The following is a 19,879-nucleotide window of genomic DNA, read 5'->3' as shown; positions in this document are numbered from 1 at the left end:
AAAAGATATTTATGATAACAATACCTTTTCGAACAAAATAATTTTACAAAACCGTTTATGTATGAGGGTTGTGCCTCGAAACTCGAAGTCTATTAAAATATTAAATAACAACTTTGTGTATAAAAATTTATGTCTGTTATGGAAACTTTATTTTTGGCATCTGTCTGAGGATGTTTGGCAGCGAGTGAGTTGCGAGAACTGACAAAAAAATGGTCACAAAACATTGGCTCCTGAGTAATAAAAAATAATGCATTCATAATCATATACTTAAAATGAAAAAAAATCAAAGGTAATTATTATATTACTTATTATAAAAACCTTATTAAGACCAGTATACATTTTTATCAAAATCAAAATATACTTTATTCAAGTCGTCTTTTACAAGCACTTTTGAATCGTCATTTAACAAACTATTTTAAGTGAAGCTACCGACGTTTCGTAATGTAGATTCTGCGCAGAAGAACCGGCAAGAAACTCAGTAGTTACTCTTTTTCAACATTTAAAATACAAAGTTATGTTAGTTAAATACAATTATATATCCTGGAAGTCAACAAGTATTATCTCCACGATTTTTTATCATCTATATAATGTTGTATTGAATATGCTTTTTTATTAATGTAATTTTTACAAATGATTTGAATTCATGAAACGGTAAAGTTAAAAATATCTGCGGAACTTTACTAAGTACTCACACCAGTGAAGAAGTATGACGTTTGACGTGTCAAGGGCAGCTGTCAAACACACCAAGATAATAAAGTTTTCAATTTTCAATATATCTTGTTTTGTTATAAATATATTTTTATAATATTTAAATCTCAACATAATCAGACAAAGTCGCTTCCCGTATCTTGGCTTAGATCTTTTAAACTGCGCAACGGATTCTGATGCGGTTTTTATTAATAAACAGGGCGATTCAAGAGGAACGTTTACGTGTATGATACGGGTACAAGCATATTATAGTAGAGAAATGCCGAGAGATTTAACTTCCTATCTATCCTATGATTTGATGACCTCCGATGACGATGATGACACCGGTTTTCATGGGTACCCCACTCCGAGGTCCCGGGCTCGATTCCAGGCCGAGTCGATGTAGAAAAAGTTCATTAATTTTCTATGATGTCTCGGGTCTGGGTGTTTGTGGTGCCGTCGTTACATCTGATCTTCCATAACACAAGTGCTTTAGCTACTTACATTGGGGTCAGAGTGATGTATGTGATGTTTAATATCTATTTATGATTATTATTATTTTTATGTATGTTCAATATTAAAGTTATATATATACCCTTATAGTAGTCTTGCTAACCGTACCTCTGGCACCCCTGTGGCTTTACCATTAAGGGGTGAAGGATAAAAAGCGTAAAAATCGATCCCTAAAGTGGAATACATCATTGTTATGAAATAAGGATTCTTATGACTTTTATTAGAACAGAATATTTTATTCTTCATTTTTTCGTTTAACTCTGCCTTAACTAAACAGTACAAAGTTTTTTATTTTTTAATTTAAACTGTTAATTAATTGATCTAGATAATAATTAATGCTATTTTTAAGCTGATTACAATTATAAGCGACTTATTAATCTCTACTTAGTATAAAAATAAGTCGCTTCCCGCTGTCTGTCCCTGTGTATGCTTATATCTTTAAAACTACGCAACGGATTTTGATGCGGTTTTTTTTAATAGATAGATCGATTCAAGAGGTTTATATGTATAATACATGCACAATATAGTAGAGAAAAGATGGTCATTTTTGAGGATTCTAATGTGATTTTGTAAATTAATACATTTTTTGCGCTTATATAGCAAACCCTACGAGATAGATCAAAATAATGTACTACAGTATTGTACACCTTAAAAAGGTCTTCAAAAAAATCCCCGATGGCATATGTCTATATCTTAGGGATAACCCACAATAACAATTTTTATCCTCTACTTTTTTTTCTTTAAGAGAAATAATGACTTATTTACGAAGTGATTTTAAGCAATACAGCATTAATACTCATCCAATTGAGTACCAAAAATACATTGTGCATTTAATATAGATCAATATGGCCCTTTACAGCGTTTAATTTAAATGAATATTTTCGTAGATATTACAGATTTGAAACGCAGGGACATAGCGGTTTGTATTGTCCAATGAAAAAAAAGCTTTCAACGTTGTATATAAAGATATTCTGTAGAATATTTAGTATCAGCATTGCACCCGTGCGAAGCCGGGGCGGGTCGCTAGTTGCAAAATAAGATAAGGCGTGAAGTTGTCTATTTCTACGAATTGACACTTCAGCGAGCAACTTCAACGTGTAGATATGACGTCACACTGCGTGCGCATCATAATATTCAGCTATGATTGTCGTGGACGTTTCCAAAAAGCGCCAAAATAAATACAACTTCAATAACATTGATAATAGTACTGATTTACATGTAAAATTTAACTTCGTGTTACGGGGAATTGATTTTTATTTCTTTCATGCGATGAAATGTCACTAAACGTGACACGAATCAAAAATTTAATCTCAATTCTCGTCCGACTATCGATTTTTCATTCGCTCTCTATGAATTTTCAATTCTTAAACATATACGCGTGTTCATAAACAAAAACATACATACAAATCAATTGAGCCGAAAAAAAAATCAACACAAAAAAAAAAATAGTACCGACCTACCCTAGTTTAAGGGTTAGTGTAATCTATACAACGATTAACCATGGGAATACGTCAAAATCTCAGTTCCCGGATTAAATTAAAACAACCCTTATTACTCGGACTGTTTTTTATAAGCTTTTAAATTCAATTCGTTTGATAGTGTGTGTGTTAAATTTTAATTTAGTATTTAACCAAGTGTTGCCCAGTAATAAAATGAATATATATGAACTAATTTTATGTTATATTTAATTGAAAAGTCTGTAACGATATACAATGTACCTCTGACGTCAAGGCTTTACCTAAGCCTGCTGGAATGTGACCACTAACTTCCATAGACATTGCAACACTGGGTTGGTGGTGTAGTTTCCTTTTTTGAAGGTTCCCAAGACCCCATCGAAACCTATCCACATTCGGCAACATATAACCGCAAACTTCGTATAATCTTAAAAGATAAGATAAATCTTTGCGAAGCCAAGTTTCAAAATAAGCCCAAATATAATCATACAAGATTTTCTGTGTTTTTAAACAGATTTTTTTTTTATTGAATAGGATGTGTTACGGGGGTGGTCCCACTTATAATTTGAAGACAAATTCGGTCTCTACGTAAGGGTGCCGTAAGCGGTTCTATCCCATTTGAACTCCACGTTTCAAAACTCATACATACACCTATACAAATAAATAAAATTGAAGTGTTTGTCTGTGAATTGAAAATAATTGCTTTTTTAAAAGTGATTATAGCTTTGAACATTCTTATAAGGTTTTCGAATGAAGTACAAGTAAACTGGCAGATGTCGTCACGAAAGGCAAATGTTATGTCCAGACGAGTTTTCCCTCCCTCTCCCTCTCACTCTGTCTCTTTCTAATGTGTAAGAATTTAAATAATATTATTTTTAAGCGACTTCAAAAAAGGAGGTCATGATTTTGCCACGTATGTATGTAAAATTGTTAGAATTGTACAATATTTGAGTAATTTTGTAATACACTGTTTGTATGTTTGTACACGAATTTCTCGTATCAATAATCTCGACCACAAAAATATTGTCGGCGGGTGCACTGAATAAGGTACATATCTTAGAAAAAACTGTTTTTGAATTTTGTTTTCCTTTCCGTAAGTCCTAAAAATTATTACAATTTTGAAGTCGGTTTAATTTTTTTTATATATTTTTTTTTGATTTGTTATTGTTTTAATTCATTATATATTAATAATAATATTTAAAGCTTTGTTTACCTGTTTATTTCAACGCTGTAATAACAGGATCTACTTTAGGCGCCAATGTTACATTAAAAAAAAAGTTTTATATAGACTCATAAGCCGGGTCGAACGACTAATATTTAAATAAATTCAACAGTACGAAGCTAAATGTAAACATTAAATAATGATTTTAAAAATTAGTAACGGACACCCCACAACAGTTACTTAAATCCATCCCTTAACCTTCGTTAGCGGACACGTGAATGACACGCGACTCGCGCGCGCAAGTTTATCCGCCATTTTGAATTGACATAGATATATTGATATTTTTTTATCGCGTATACTTGCCTGCGATGTTTAGTAGTATTATTAACCTATTACGAAGAAGCTAAATTCGTAATGCTTTGATATAAACATAACATAACATAATCAGCCTGTAAATTTCCCACTGCTGGGCTAAGGCCTCCTCTCCCGTTGAGGAGAAGGTATGGAGCATATTCCACCACGCTGCTCCAATGCGGGTTGGTGGAATACACATGTGGCAGAATTTCGTTGAAATTAGACACATGCAGGTTTCCTCACGATGTTTTCCTTCACCGCCGAGCACGAGATGAATTATAAACACAAATTAAGCACATGAAAATTCAGTGGTGCCTGCCTGGGTTTGAACCCGAAATCGTCGGTTAAGATGCACGCGTTCTAACCACTGGGCCATCTCGGCTCTTTGCTTTGATAAAGTTAGTTATATTGCTTTTTCGAACCGCTGGTAGTGTTTGATTTGAATAAAGGAATTTGCGTTTGAGTTTTGTTGGATTCTTTGTCGTCTTTATTTTATACTAGCGACTCGACCCGATTTCGCACGGATACAGTTTATTGATAAATCAATTGTATATATTCTTAATTTAGTATTTTTCGTTTATCGATCTTAATATTAGTGAAAACCGCATCAAAATCCGTTGAGTTAAGCAAGAGTAAACGGATATACAGACAGAAATATACTACTTGTCATAAATTTACTAATTAGCTTCAAAGGAGGTTAAAGGGGAGGGGTAACTTTGTATAATAGTCATACGAAGTCGCGTCGGGCGGCTAGTTTAATAACACAATTTAAATACCAACTATTTCTTGAAATGTGTATAATCTTTTGAGAGAAGTGTTCATTAAAATTCCTATATGTAAAAATTATTTAAGTTGTCGTTCTGATATAAAAATCTAAAAAAATATTTGTAAATTAATTTGATTTTAACACGATGTTTAAACGATTAGATGCCAATTTGACTAAAATCGCGATAACCAATCAGAAGCGTTGGCTAATCACAGCGGCTACTTTGTCATAGTTGAAGCCGGCTAGACAACGGCAGGCACTCTGGCTCAGCGTCGCAGAACTATCGACAGTTGACCTCGAAAACTATTCAGAACATCGATACTATCGACAGTATTAATAGTATCGACAGCTCTCCGTGCTCAATACTATTGATTACGGCACTACCATCGAGAGGATCACTAGATCTCGGTAAGTAATACTATCGATAACTTAGGTTAATAATAATGATTTTTGTAATACTGACACGTGAAAATATTATCGATACTATAGCTAACACCTTAACTATCGAGCCTTAACTTAACGCTTTAACAGCTTAACCTTGAGCGTTCGACGAGGACGCAACCAAAAAGTCCAATGATATATTAAAATGTCAATGTTGTTTACACCTTTAAAGACGTATCATTTTGTATGTTACCCAACAGATATTAATTTTAAGTGCTTATTGATATATATATAAATAAATAAATAAATAAAATGAACAAACGCTGTAACGGTGTTTAATTCGACTGACCTAAGATCCCTATACGTCTGCAATATGCAATAAACGTGACAGAGACTAGGAGCGCATCCACAGTATTCCCCCTCTGTTTCCGAACAGTGCGCACGTGCCACGTGTCTAAGGTCATGTCAAAATGTTAGATTAGATCAATGTCGGTAGTACCAGCACTTCCGTCGACTACTTGTGTAGGAATATAACAATTAAAAAAGTAGTTTAATTGTCTATGTCTAAATTTCATTGTCTTCGATTAGGCTTCGGCTGCGTTTTTTTTTAGTTAGTTACGTTTTCTCAGTCAGATGATTCGTTTCGAATCAAATCAAAATATACTTTATTCAAGTAGGCTTTTACAAGCACTTTTGAATCGTCGTTTAACAAACTATTTAAAGTAAAGCTACCACCGGTTCGGAATGTAGATTCTACCGAGAAGAACCGGCAAGAAACTCAGTAGTTACACTTTTTCAACGTCCAAAAATACAGTCATGTTAGTTAAATACAATTATATATGTATGTCACGTCTCCCGACTGGAAGTCAACGAGCGTTAACTCCACGCTTTTGTATCATCAATATAATCTGGTATCGAATAATATGCCTTCTTTACTAATGTATTTTTTACAATAGACTTGAATCTATGAAACGGCTAAGTTACAAATGACTTGAATCTATGAAACGGCTAAGTTACAAATGTCTGCGGAATATTATTATAGAAGCGGATACCTTGCCTTGTTTAGGAACGCATAAATGATAAATTTACATATATATATTTTTATATACAATTATAGTTTAGTAAATGTCACAGACAGATAGCATTACTTACGTATAATATCAGTATATATTTGACAGTACGTCAGGGCTATTTTGGGGTTCTATGCCGGAGGTGTACTGATACTAAATATATAATGAAATTAGTAGCTTAACAGGACAATACTCAACTGCAGTATTACTAGGTGAAACCCCAGCTTCGCTCGGGTGAAATAAATAAAACTAAACGTTTTACATGACTTTTTTATAAACGTTGTGAAATCTAACAATAATCATTCTTTACACAGCTTTCCGAACGCACCAGTTAACGTCAAACATGGCCGCCCGTTGAACTGTCATGTGATTGAATTTCATGGATTTGATATCGAAATATCTCGATCATACGAATCTTGCGGATGTCGTCGACTGAAAATCGTTATATCTTAACGATTTATAATTGTGGATAGGTTTCGATTGGATCTATCGTAGACCTGTACGAAATTATTAATATAGATAATTTTTTTTAGAACATTTTCAATCAGTTTGTACAGTACAGTAAAGTGCTATTTGTAGAGTAATACAGATCAAAGAAGTATTTTTGACTTTGACATTTGACAGAAGTTTTTTTTTTAAATTTATTAGTAGCGAAGGTAAATATTATAAAACCGAAAAATCTACGTAATTACGGTAACACTCTTCATGTTCCATTCCCATAGAACTTTGATGTGCGTTTCACATAAATTAGGGGGAAACTTCGGTTATGGCACCCGAGAGGATGCGTGGGATTATTGAAATATATTGTCATTCACCCCATGGTCTATTTGTTGTTACAATTAATGGTATTTTGAAGTGAAAAAGAATATGTCTGGTCACATTGTCAAATACGTCTGTGACCTCCTTAACGACAACTACAATATTGCAACGAAGTTCTTTAACGCGGCTTACAGTAGAGTGAACTGTCAGAAATCATGACGTAAGGACAGACGTTGCGTCTCAGGCGACCTTGGCTTCTCTCTCTGTTTTTGTATTTTAATAAATATTACTATTTCTTGTTGTTTAATTATTTTCAAACGTTGTAAATTTATTTCATTGTGTCTGCTTTTGATACATAATATACAGTATAAACCAGAGCCTTCTCAAGCTGTGCTCGGGCCCTTGGGCACAAATGAATATGGGGCCTCTTTGCTAGATATTCACTAAAATTAAATGTCTAGCAAAATATTTAACAAAATAACAACGAAACAATTTATTTTTAATTTTAAAAATTCGTCTACCATGTAGAAACAATTAGCTAACAGCCAAGCAGTAAGTTTAATTAAAAAAAAAAAACGCTGCAGTAATTTTCGTAGATTCCTAGGAATCTGGTGGTACAATCTTATGGCACGTCTGTGTAATAGCTTCCGACTTTTAATTCGATCAATGTCTTGTTTAATTCTAACAAATACGGCAATTTTGAAATATACATAGCGGTCAACGTAAGGAATTCTTGGTTTTCCGGTCCCCCTTCAGGATGGGGGCCCTGGGCACGTGCCCCGTGTGCCCTTATGGTGAAGACGGTAATGGTGCAAACAGTGGTATCTCACGACACGTTCTCGTCTGTTATTTGGGACAGCTATCGATGCGGCAACGTGTGAGATTCTTTCTCGTGGTGCGAACGAACATGTCGGTTAAGTTAAATCATTACGCCTCATAAACATTATTATCTCAATAACTTTGGTAACTAAGATGTTACGTCGTGTCCTTTAGTTCATTTGTTTAACTCACCTTTCGTCTGATGAGTTGATCATCATATTCGAAGCGTTAGCACAGTACCAGTAGTATCGATCGATTTGAGAATGATTAAACTTCGATGTATGAATGTTTAGAGAGCTTCCGATACGAAAGGAGAACATTAAAATTTTATTTTTATCTATAACCAATTCATTGAAACTATTCCAGTTACAAAAATAAATCTCTGATGTGATTTGGTGAGGAGTCGAGCTTCCCGCTGAGTCCAAACACGGCAGCATCAGACCTAAAAATCAAAATCTCTTCAATTAGAACAGAGCTGATCTTCAAACCATTGAACATTTTTTGTTAAATAAGATCACTCTCATTCAAGTCAGTATATAAACAAACCTAAATCAATATAGGTTTATTCGTTTAGGAGCTGCGACACCACAGATAGACAAACAAATACATACGTTAACCTTATAATAGCCCTGCGTCGACGCGTAAAAACGGTACGAAATAAAATTTGAAGGAACAGACGGATTCTTTAATAAAAGTATGTTTAACTCCGATAGAATCTTATTTGAGAATCAATTGTTTTCAACAAATCTTAGTAATCATAAAAGTATAGTTATATTTCAACGGTTTCAAATACGACTACGGATACGAAATTATTACGGATTATCCGATCATTTCGGATAGTTAATTACGGATATTTGATAATTAAGGTATTTTAAAAGGTAGACAAATAATTACAAGAAAATAATTTGACTTCGTTTGTTTGTTTATTATTTCATCTCAAAATCCAGGTATCCGCTTCTATAATAAAATTACGCAGACTTTTTTAACTTTTCCGTTTCATAGATTCACATCATTTGTAAAAAATCCATCGGTAAAGAAGGCACATTATTCGATACGAGATTATATTGATGATAAAAAAGCGTGGAGTTAACGCTCGTTGACTTCCAGGCGGGAGACGTGACATACATATATAATTGTGTTTAACTAACATGACTGTATTTTTAGATATCGAAAAAGAGTAACTACTGATTTTCATGCCGGTTCTTCTCGGTAGAATCTACATTCCGAACCGGTGGTAGCTTTATTTTAAATAGTTTGTTAAATGACAATTCAAAAGTGCTTGTAAAAGGCTACTTGAATAAAGTATATTTTGATTTTGAATTTGAATTTGATTTCCCGCGGTCTGTAGTATTTTTATGATATAGGTCGGCGGACAAGTAAACGAGCTACTTGGTGGTAAGTGTACCACCTATAGGCATGTAAGAAATATTAACCATTTCATACAATGCGCCACCAACTTTGGAAACTAAGATTATGCCCCTAATGCCTGTCATACTGGCTCATCCTTCAAACCGGAACACAACAGTACTGAGTGCCGCTGTTTGGCGGTAGACTAACTGATAAGTGGGTGGTACCTACCCAGACGGGTCCTTACAAAATCCTACCACTAAGTAAAACTTTCCACTACGCTTAAATCTTTTAAATTACTCGACCAATTTTTGCATCAATAAACAAATAACATAAAGCCGGAATGGCTAGTCCTTACAAATAAATACTTACAGTTTTGTTTAACCCTAACTCCGTTTAACGATACAGTTAGAATATTAAACTTCAAGTTGACTTTGATTTAGTTTGTGTCAAGAATTAGTTTAACTTAGATAGCGCTACTCGATAAAGCGCCCTTGTTTTAAATAGTTACGTTAATTAAGTATATTTAAAGTTTAGTTAAAGCTCCGACACGACTCGGTTTTAGGTGATACTATTATTAGCGCGAGTTGCGGTCAATAATGTTTACTTTTAAAAATATTGTAAATGCAAAAGTCTCTGTCCGTCTGTTACGCTTTAATGCGTTAACCATTGAAACGATTTTGATTGATTTTTTTACGGAGTAAGTCTAAGCATCGAAATAAATGGTAAAGTGTGAGCTGGACTCGCGTTCTGAGGGTTCTTTCATACGGAAATATTTGCTGGTTCACGGATTTGTTGTGATTTCACCTATTTGACAATGCGAAAAATAAAGTGTCAGTTATTGTAATCAGTATATATTATGGGTTTAATATGGTTATTTAGTAACGAAAGTTGAAAATAACAATTAATTTATTCGAAATCCATTAATTAAAATGCATTTCTTTAAACGTTTGTCACGTGACACAAAACGCTCCTGATCGGTCGGGTTTGTGATGACGTCACTTGCTTGTTAACCTCGTTTGCCTACTGTATTTGGATTATATGTGCCACAGATTACAATACAGGCACGTGACGTCACCGATCCCACTGTTGCAGCGCCATATTGTCAAAGTAGCGTTTTCGCGCGCTATTTAAATATGGAATTTTTAATTTGATATTTTTCTGCAAATATTTATACTAGAATTAAAAAAAAAACAACTCTTACTGGGTTCCTTAACCTCTACTAAATAGTATAAAATTGATTTTAAAAATCAGTCAAATAGCCTAATGTTCTATAAAATATTGCTTCTTGCCAAATTTCAGATATCTAGGTCAATTTAAGTACTCTTTTGGCCATATACAAACGGCCGATTTTTTCATAGCTCCAATGGACCACAGTCCTTAAGGTATTCATTTCAATTATTGAACTTTATACGTCTACGCCGAGATGGCCCAGTGGTTAGAACGCGTGCATCTTAACCGATGATTTCGGGTTCAAACCCAGGCAGGCACCACTGAATTTTCATGTGCTTAATTTGTGCTTATAATTCATCTCGTGCTCGGCGGTGAAGGAAAACATCGTGAGGAAACCTGCATGTGTCTAATTTCAACGAAATTCTGCCACATGTGTATTCCACCAACCCGCATTGGAGCAGCGTGGTGGAATATGCTCCATACCTTCTCCTCAACGGGAGAGGAGGCCTTAGCCCAGCAGTGAGAAATTTACAGGCTGATTATGTTATGTTTTTATGTTATACCTCTACGCGTTCCTGACAAAAAGGATCAAAACGGACAGACAGACGGACAACGAAGAGAACTTACAAGGCTTCCTTTTTTTTCAGAGGTACGGAACCCTAAAAAAGGATGTACTTTTATCAATACTCTCCTCAAAATAAATATATAAGTTTATTGGGAAGTTCTTCGATGTGAATTTACGAAGGGGGTGGAGATGTTTTTGGTAATTCTATTCATAATATCAGTACCGATAGGGGATGAAATGGGGTCCTTGGGGTGCTGCATAGTGAATATTAAACCGTTAAGACTAATGTTTGTTGGTTTGTCGGCACAATAGTCATGTAACCATCTTAACCAATGATCGCCAGTTCAATCCCAAACAAGCACCATTGAATTTAAGTAATACTTAATTATTCATATTAGTTTTCATTATTAGTTTTATTTTAGTTTATTAATTTTTTATTCATGGTTTTGTTTTTTTTTGTTTTGTAACTTGAAATTTTGATTAGTCTTTTATTTCTTTTATTTGTCTTTTATTTGTCTTTTATTTGTTTTTTTTTTTGTGCTTTAATGTATATGTTGCCTTACTGTTCATGCAGTTATCACCTGTAATTGAGGTAACACTTCTTTTATTTTTTTATTTTATGAACTGTGTGCTGTCATGTATCAGTGTGTACTTTGTTGGTGATCAAATAAATAAATAAATAAATAAATTTACATTTCTAATTTATTTCTATAATTCATCTCGTGCTCGGCTGCAAACGAAAGCATTGCTCGGTAACCTGTACGTGTCTAACTTCAACGAAATTCTGCAATCAAGCCCAGTAGTGGTACATTTATGTACCATTGTAACCATGGCAACCAAGATGTTATGTCCCTCGTTTCCGTGGCTGTTACACTGACCTTCAAACCGAAACACATTAATTCGAATAATACAGTTTGCCAGTACATATGTGACGCATGGGAGCCCAGATTTGCAATGCATTCCTAAAACCCCAAAAGCAATTGGGTCGTTAATTTAAATTTATTAGTCGGAAGTGATAAATATGAATCGTATGAAAAGATTTTACACGAAGATATTTTAATTAGGAAATTGTTGACTGTTAAATTGATAGTTCAAGTTATAGGAGCAAAGAGGAAGGGACCTGTAAGCATTCTTGAGCAGTTTCTTATCAAGATTCTTGTCGAGAGATAGTGTTAAGGCACGATGTGTTCATAATTATTTCTAAGGAAGTTATCCCAAATAATGAATGCTCGGCTGGACGCCATGTTACGAGTTCTCCATATATTTGCTCATAAAGTTAGTTTCGTACGACATATATGTTTGTTTAATAAATAACACGTTACGAAATATATAATTGAATGCTATATGTTAAGTTATAAGTAAAGGATTACGTTAGACAAAAGAGAGCTTGGTGTTCGTTGATAAACATAGTATCTTGTTGATTGTATATATATGTATATGTTTGATGAAAAGGAGTGAAAGAAGAATCTTTTCTATTGTTTGAATTGTTGTAATTGTTTATTAATTCAAAGGCGCCATTTTGATTTTCCTCGAATCAAATGTACTTTAAAAGTTGGAAGATTATAAAATCTTCCAATCACAAGACGAATACGGACAATTAAACAACATTTGACAGCGAATTCACGCGATATCATTGGTCGAAATAATAATCAATGATATTCATTATGAATTTTACGAAAAAAATGACGTTTTGATATGTATTTGAAAATTTTGCAAGTAAAATTAAATAAAATACAAGTCTATTTAAGTGGGACTGTGGCGTTTCATAAACAGAGACATATTGATCAAGAACTGTGTGTAAAACATAACTGAGCTGAGAATCTAGAGCTTGACGAATATTTTTCTTTTTTTTTCGCTTTAAGAAATATTAACCATTCCTTAGATCATCAATGCGGCCCAACCTTGGGAACTAAGATGTTATGTCCCTTGTGCCTGTAGTTACACTGGCTTAAATCAAATAATAAACATAATTTCTTATATTATAATTTAGAATATTAGAATTAATTAAGAATTAATTATTTACACTTGAATCAAAAGTTAATTTTGTTAATCGACTCAACCCTCAACTAAAGATTTTATTATCTGAGAAAAACGTAATGTATGTGTGATATTTTACTTGGTGGTAGGGATCTATGCAAGCCCGTCTGGGTAGGTACCACCCACTCATCAGATATTCTGCCGCCAAACAGCAGTACTCAGTATTATTGTGTTCCGTTTTGAAGGATGAGCCAGTGTAACTACAGGCACAAGGGACGTAACATTTTAGTTTCCAAGGTTGGGGGCGCGTTGGTGATTTAAGTAATGGTTAATATTTCTTACATCTTCATTGTCTATGGGTGGCGGTGACCACTTACCATCAGGTGACCTATTTTCTCGTCCGCCTACCGATATCATAAAAAAAAAAGAATCAAAGGTACGGGAATTTAAGTTCTCTGAAGTCAAATATAAACATAATCATTGTATCTGCACTTATATTTAAATGCAAAAACAATTGTCTGCTACGATTTCACGGTTAACGGAATTTAATGACATTTGGTATCAAGTGAGCTTGAACCCCAACGACATAGCCTACTTTTTTAAAACTCATCCTAAACTAAAACACGGTCGTGACCGTGAGCTTGTCAGATTAAGTAAGAAATAAATAAATAATTAGACAATTACAAACAAGGCTAACACTATGTATTGTATGTTTTAATCAATTCTGTAATAACAATAATTTAATTTGAGTTATTTTTGAATTGTATTGATAACATTTATATTAAATAAGAGGGTACTTTGACTTTTCTGTTCAATATTGTGAGTCACGTGATTTGTAGTGAGGCTTTACTTTTGCTTTTCACTTTGATCCTGGACCAGCAAGGTGCTAACATTTCAGGTACGATATAATTTTGTTATATAGTATAATTGTTATTGTTATTACTTGTTAAATTATTGATGAATATATTCATTGTATTTTTTGCAATTATCAAGACACAAAGTTAATATTAAGGTAATTGGTTTTATTGTAAATATTAATAGATACAATGTTACGATACTACAGCTATTAAAATGGTTAAATAAATATTTGTGTTTCATATATAATCTTTTATTGTGTTAAAACGTTTAAATATAATAAAGTGATAGAAATTATTTTAAAATATCCTGACGTAATGTATTAATATTTTTGTACATACCGTATTCTTAAAAAAAAACACTTTTTTTTAAACAAATGTTTCATAAATGTCCACTTTTCACAAACATCAAACACGTCTACCACAATCAAGGGCACCACTACAACTGAATCTATCATAGGGGTTGTCAGAAAGTACGAGGGCGAGTCACCCTAATTAAATATAAAAAATTGATTTGCGCGTGATAAAAAAAACACATTTAAACTGTTCTATTTTGATAACGCAAAGTTAAAGAAATATAAAAACACATTTTTAAGTTTTTTTTTTTTTTTATAATATTTTAATAATCGAAGATAAAAAATTACACGGACGAAGGAGTCTGATACTTGGAACAGTTACATTTTATATGAAGAAGCAAATAATTTTGTATAATATGTCTAAGGAATAAAATCTATACGTATAATAAAATTGGAGTGTCTGTTTGTAATATTAAAATAACCGCGTTTTACTAAATGCATATGTTTGTATACACTGTACATATACCAAAATAACATTTTTTATAATTTTTGTCTGTCTGTCTGTTTATTCCGGCTAATCTCTGGAACGGCTGAACCGATTTCGACGGGACTTTCACTGGCAGATAGCGGATGTAATAAGGAGTAACTTAGGCTACTTTTATTTTAGAATTATATATAGAATAAAAATAAAATCACGCTCCAATATCCAAATAACTTAAATTCAAAAAACGCGCACGAAGTCGCGGGCACAGCTAGTAAATTAATAAAGACATGACACACACTTCCATGCGTTTGACACACACATTCATATATAAACATATACATTCATAGTTTACGTTCGTACTGCAACAACACGTTATGTCTAAGTTGAAAATAAAGTTCGCTGTCTGTACGCTTAGATCTTTAAAACTACCCGACGGATTTTAATGCGATTTTCACTAATGAACAGAGCGATTCAAGAGGAAGATTCACATGTACAATACATGCATATTATAGTAGAGCAAAGACAAGAGTTTTATATAGACACTTATTGGACCCGCGTGAAGTCAAAACGGGAACTATACAAATAAAAAAAAAATAGCTTCTGAAGGGACAATGACCGCGTGGAATGATTTCATTAGATTTTTTTTTTTTTTTTGTTTTATGTCATAGGTGGCAAATGAGCAGGAGGCTCACTTGATGGAAAGTGACTACCATCGCTCATGGACATCTGCAACACCGGGGGGCTTGCAGGTGCGTTGCCGGCCTTTCAGGAAAGAGTACGCTCTTTTCTTGAAGGTTCCCAAGTCGTATCGGTTCGGAAAAACCGTCGGCGAAAGCTGGTTCCACAGAGTGGTTGTGCGAGGCAGAAAATGTCTTAAAAATCGCGCTGTTGTGGATTTCTGATTATGTTTTTTAAGAGTTTTTAAACAAATACAACATGTTTAGTATTGAGATTATTATATTAATTACAAATAACATTTAATTTTTTTTTAGGTTAGATATAAGGCTACATATCCCGAGATTTTTGGCTGAAACTCCAGGTCGGTCCAAAACAAAGAAAAATATTCAGTAACAGCTCGAAGTCTGGAAATTGGAAGTGTGTAAATTCCCGTGTCTAATCATCAATCAATCAAAATATACTTTATTCAAGTAGGCTTTTACAAGCACTTTTGAATCGTCATTTAACAGACTATATTAAGTGAAGCTACCACCGGTTCGGAATGTAGATTCCACCGAGAGGAACGGACAAGGAACTCAATACTTTTTTAAAAAAGCTTAAAGACACTAAACAATAATGAAACGATCATACATACATAACAATAGTCCAGTCATTATATATACGAAAAACACGCGGAGAAATGCAAATGAACTGATTAGGCTTAACATTAGATTAAGGCTGATTTTTGGATATATTGTAGGAAGGACTTGGAAAATCGACGCCATGTTGAATTTTGTTTTTGGATTATTTGCGATAACTCCTCTCTGCGCCGTCATACGAGAATTGTGATTAGATGTTTTTTTGTTGTTTAATTTACGCTCTACAATTTAGGTCATATACATTTTTAACCTACCGTTGATATTTACTGAGATATCGAGGGCGAAACTGAAAAATAAAGTCAACGTACAGTGAAAACGATTTTTGGTATTTTCACCATCAAGATTCTTTATAAATAACAATTATTTTAATTACATAACATAACATAAGGAGCCTGTAAATTTCCCACTGCTGGGCTAAGGCCGCCTCTCCCTCTGAGGAGAAGGTTTGGAGCTTATTCCACCACGCTGCTCCAATGCGTCTTGGTGGAATACAAATGTGGCAGAATTTCGTTGAAATTAGACACATGCAGGTTTCCTAACGACGTTTTCCTTCAACGCCGAGCACGAGATGAATTATAAACACAAATTAACCACATGTAAATTCAGTGGTGCCTGCCTGGGTTTAAACCCGAAATCATCGGTTAAGATGCACGCGTTCTAACCACTGGGCCATCTCGGCTCTATTATTCTATTTATTATTTTAATTACGTGGTCAATATTATATTTTGTCGTCATTGCAAAGCCATTTAAAAAAACCACATTTAATTTATGACGTCATGATAAAAAAAAGCATTTAGCGTCACAAACCGCGCCCTCCAAGTAAACGACCAGAAAAGAATTTGTTTTACACTCCCTAAGGTACGCGGACCCTTGCGGGGTTGTATTGATATTTGATAGGGTGACTATAAAGCCGGCGCTACACAATTGTACAAATATTCGTAATCGTAGAATAATTTTGTTCTGTAATAGAATTTCGTAGATGCAAAATAAATCATACCTAACGTTATTACTGAGAACGTTTGTTTGTTACGTTTTTATTGTTGCCGGCGGTTTTTCCGAACTAATACCACTTGGGAAACTTGTTTTTTTATGATATCGGTAGGCGGACGAGCAAATGGGCCACCTGATTGTAAGTGAGAAATATTAACCATTCCTTACATCACCAATGCTTCACTAACCTTGGGAACTAAGATGTTACGTCCCTTCTGCCTGTAATTACACTGGCTCACCCTTTAAACTGGAACACAACTATACTGAGTACTGCTGTTTGGCGGTAGAATATTTGATGAGTGGGTGGTATCAACCCAGACGGGCTTGAACAACGCCCTACCACCAAGCAAAGAGCATGATCATTTCTTAGAGGCCTGTAAAGCACCTGCAAGACCATTGTTGCAGATGTCCATGGGCGGTGGTAGTCACTTTCCATCAGATACGCCTCCAGCTCCAACAACAGACATTAGCATTACATTACCAGCCTGTAAATTCCCCACTGCTGGGCTAAGGCCTCCTCTCCCTTTGAGGAGAAGATTTGCAGCATATTCCACGTTGCTCCAATGCTGGTTGGTGGAATACACATGTGGCAGAATTTCGTTGAAATTAGACACATGCAGGTTTCCTCACGATGTTTTCCTTCACCGCCGAGCACGAGATGAATTATAAACACAAATTAGGCACGTGAAAATTCAGTGGATAATTCAAACAACAGACACAAAAAAAATAAATTAACGAAGTTTGAGAATTATTAAACGAGAAGAAATAAAACTGTTGTTAAATATCTCGTGTGAATTACATAACAATAAATAAATATAAATCTACTTATATATATATAAAAGCAAAATACCACTCATTGATGAACCATGAAATCTCGGAAACTAGAACAGCTACAAACTTGCAATTTGAGAGGTAGGTTCCTTATAGCGTGTAGACATCCGCTAAGAACGGATTTTACGAAACTCCACCCCTAAGGGGTAAAACGGGTATTCGAAGTTTGTTGACTTGCAGGCAGACATACCATATATTTAACTAACACGACTGTATTTTTAGATTTTGAAAAAGAGTAGCCACTGAGTTTCTAGCCGGTTCTTCTCGGGAAAGAACTTCGTTCCAAAAAAAGAGGATTCTACCGAAAATAATAGGCAAGAAATTCAACTAAAACTATTGCATCAGGAGTATTACGTACCTCTTTTTTAACTTCGCGTCGGTATGTCTTCCGTCGCAACACTCGTTCAATGTCTGCAACAGAGATATTATTGTTCATACTGGAATTTGAGTGACACGCACAACGAATAACTTTGATCAGGTGCTTTGAATGTAATATTTTGTCATGAAAATTTATCAATGATTAATTTTCCGTGCGAAGTCGGGGCAGATCGCCAGTAGTAATATAAATGTTAAAGTATTTTTTTTTTTATGTCAGAGGTGGCAAACGAGCAGGAGGCTCACCTGATGGAAAGTGACTACCACCGCCCATGGACATCTGCAACACCGGGGGGATTGCGGGTGCGTTGCCGGCCTTTCAGGAAGGAGTACGCTCTTTTCTTGAAGGTTCGGTTCAAGTAAGAATCGCGCTGTTGTGGATTTTCGGACATCGAGGTGGTGCGGGTGAAATTTAGAATTTTGACGAGATGTCCGAAGGTGAAATTCAACTGCCGGGATTAATCCGAAAAATTCCTCGGAACATTCCCCGTGATAAATTCTGTAAAAGATGCGGAGCGATCCAACATCTCTAAGCAAAACCAAAGGATCGAGCAGATCGGAAAGGGCTTGATTGACGAGCCGCGTAGTATATATCATGCAATATATACTACTAAATATAGTTTTATCCATTGCTGAAACACGCTGCATCTTCCAGTATATATATTTTTATTGCAACGAAGTTCTTTTACGCATCAGTGACCTGGTAGAAATGGTCGCGTAAGGAATGATCGGTATGCCCCCCTCTTTCTCTCTATTTCTTTAGGTTTTATATTACGTTATTTAAACTATATAGTTGTATAATTGTATTTAACTAACACGACTGTATTTTTATATGTTGAAAAAGAGTAAATACTGAGTTTCTTCTCGGTGGAATTTACATTCCGAACCGGTCGTAGTTTCACATGACATAGTTCGTTAAATGACGATTCAAAAGTGCTTCTAAAAGCCTACTTGAATAAAGTATATTTTGATCTGATATATTCCATGTAATTTAATCATTGTCAAACGCTGTTAATTTATTGAATAGTGTCTGTTGTTCAATACATATAGAGCGAAGGCAACTGCGTTCCAACCGCGTGTCCCATAACAGGGAGACGTTAGAAAAAATACATGTCCTCATTCATAAGTACGGATTTACGAGAGTGTATATTCTGGCGCTGAACAATATATACCAGTACTCATTATGTTCTTGTGGCGTCGGCCATGAGATAAGTTATGTTGATAACGGATCGAGGATCTTTTGTACGTCATTAGCGTAAATTGTGTCAGTATTAAGCTTAATCTTGTTTGTATGCCAGATGAGAACCCGGCTTCGCTCGGGTGAAATAGATAAAACTAAACAATTAAGACTTTTTTATAGACGTTGTGACCATCGTTGTGAAAAATAACAATAATATTTTTATACATAGCTCTCCGAACGCACGCTTAACGTCAAACATGGCCGCCCGTTGAGCTGTCAGTTGAATTTCATGGATTTAATATCGAGATATCTCGATTACACGACAAAAAATAATGAAGACAGTTCTAGGCTCGTGTCTTTTAACTTGCCTCTGATATGCAAGTCACAACTGGATCTATAATACCCACATGAAAGAAAGAATTTAAAAATGCCACGGAGAGAACCATTCTTAACCTGAAACTCAGAGACAAAAAACGACAAAGCGAAATAAGAGAAATGACTACAATTATTGATGCTTTAACCCACT

At 34.6% G+C, this 19,879-nt stretch overlaps 1 protein-coding gene across 1 annotated transcript in view; it reads right to left on the bottom strand.

The window, feature by feature from the left end:
• LOC113393731 (igLON family member 5-like) overlaps window positions 1-18,212 on the bottom strand; it is a 43,318-nt gene extending 25,106 nt beyond the window's left edge. Inside the window, exon 1 of the mRNA XM_064220156.1 lies at window positions 18,157-18,212. The gene's annotated coding sequence lies outside the window, so the exon portion shown is untranslated. The remainder of the gene's footprint in view (window positions 1-18,156) is intronic.
• Window positions 18,213-19,879: the final 1,667 nt, after the last annotated feature.

Source organism: Vanessa tameamea, chromosome 31, assembly GCF_037043105.1.
Source record: "Vanessa tameamea isolate UH-Manoa-2023 chromosome 31, ilVanTame1 primary haplotype, whole genome shotgun sequence".
NCBI lineage: Eukaryota > Metazoa > Arthropoda > Insecta > Lepidoptera > Nymphalidae > Vanessa > Vanessa tameamea.
The sequence above is the reverse complement of the archived record's forward strand: the minus strand, read 5'-3'. Positions and strand labels throughout refer to the sequence as shown.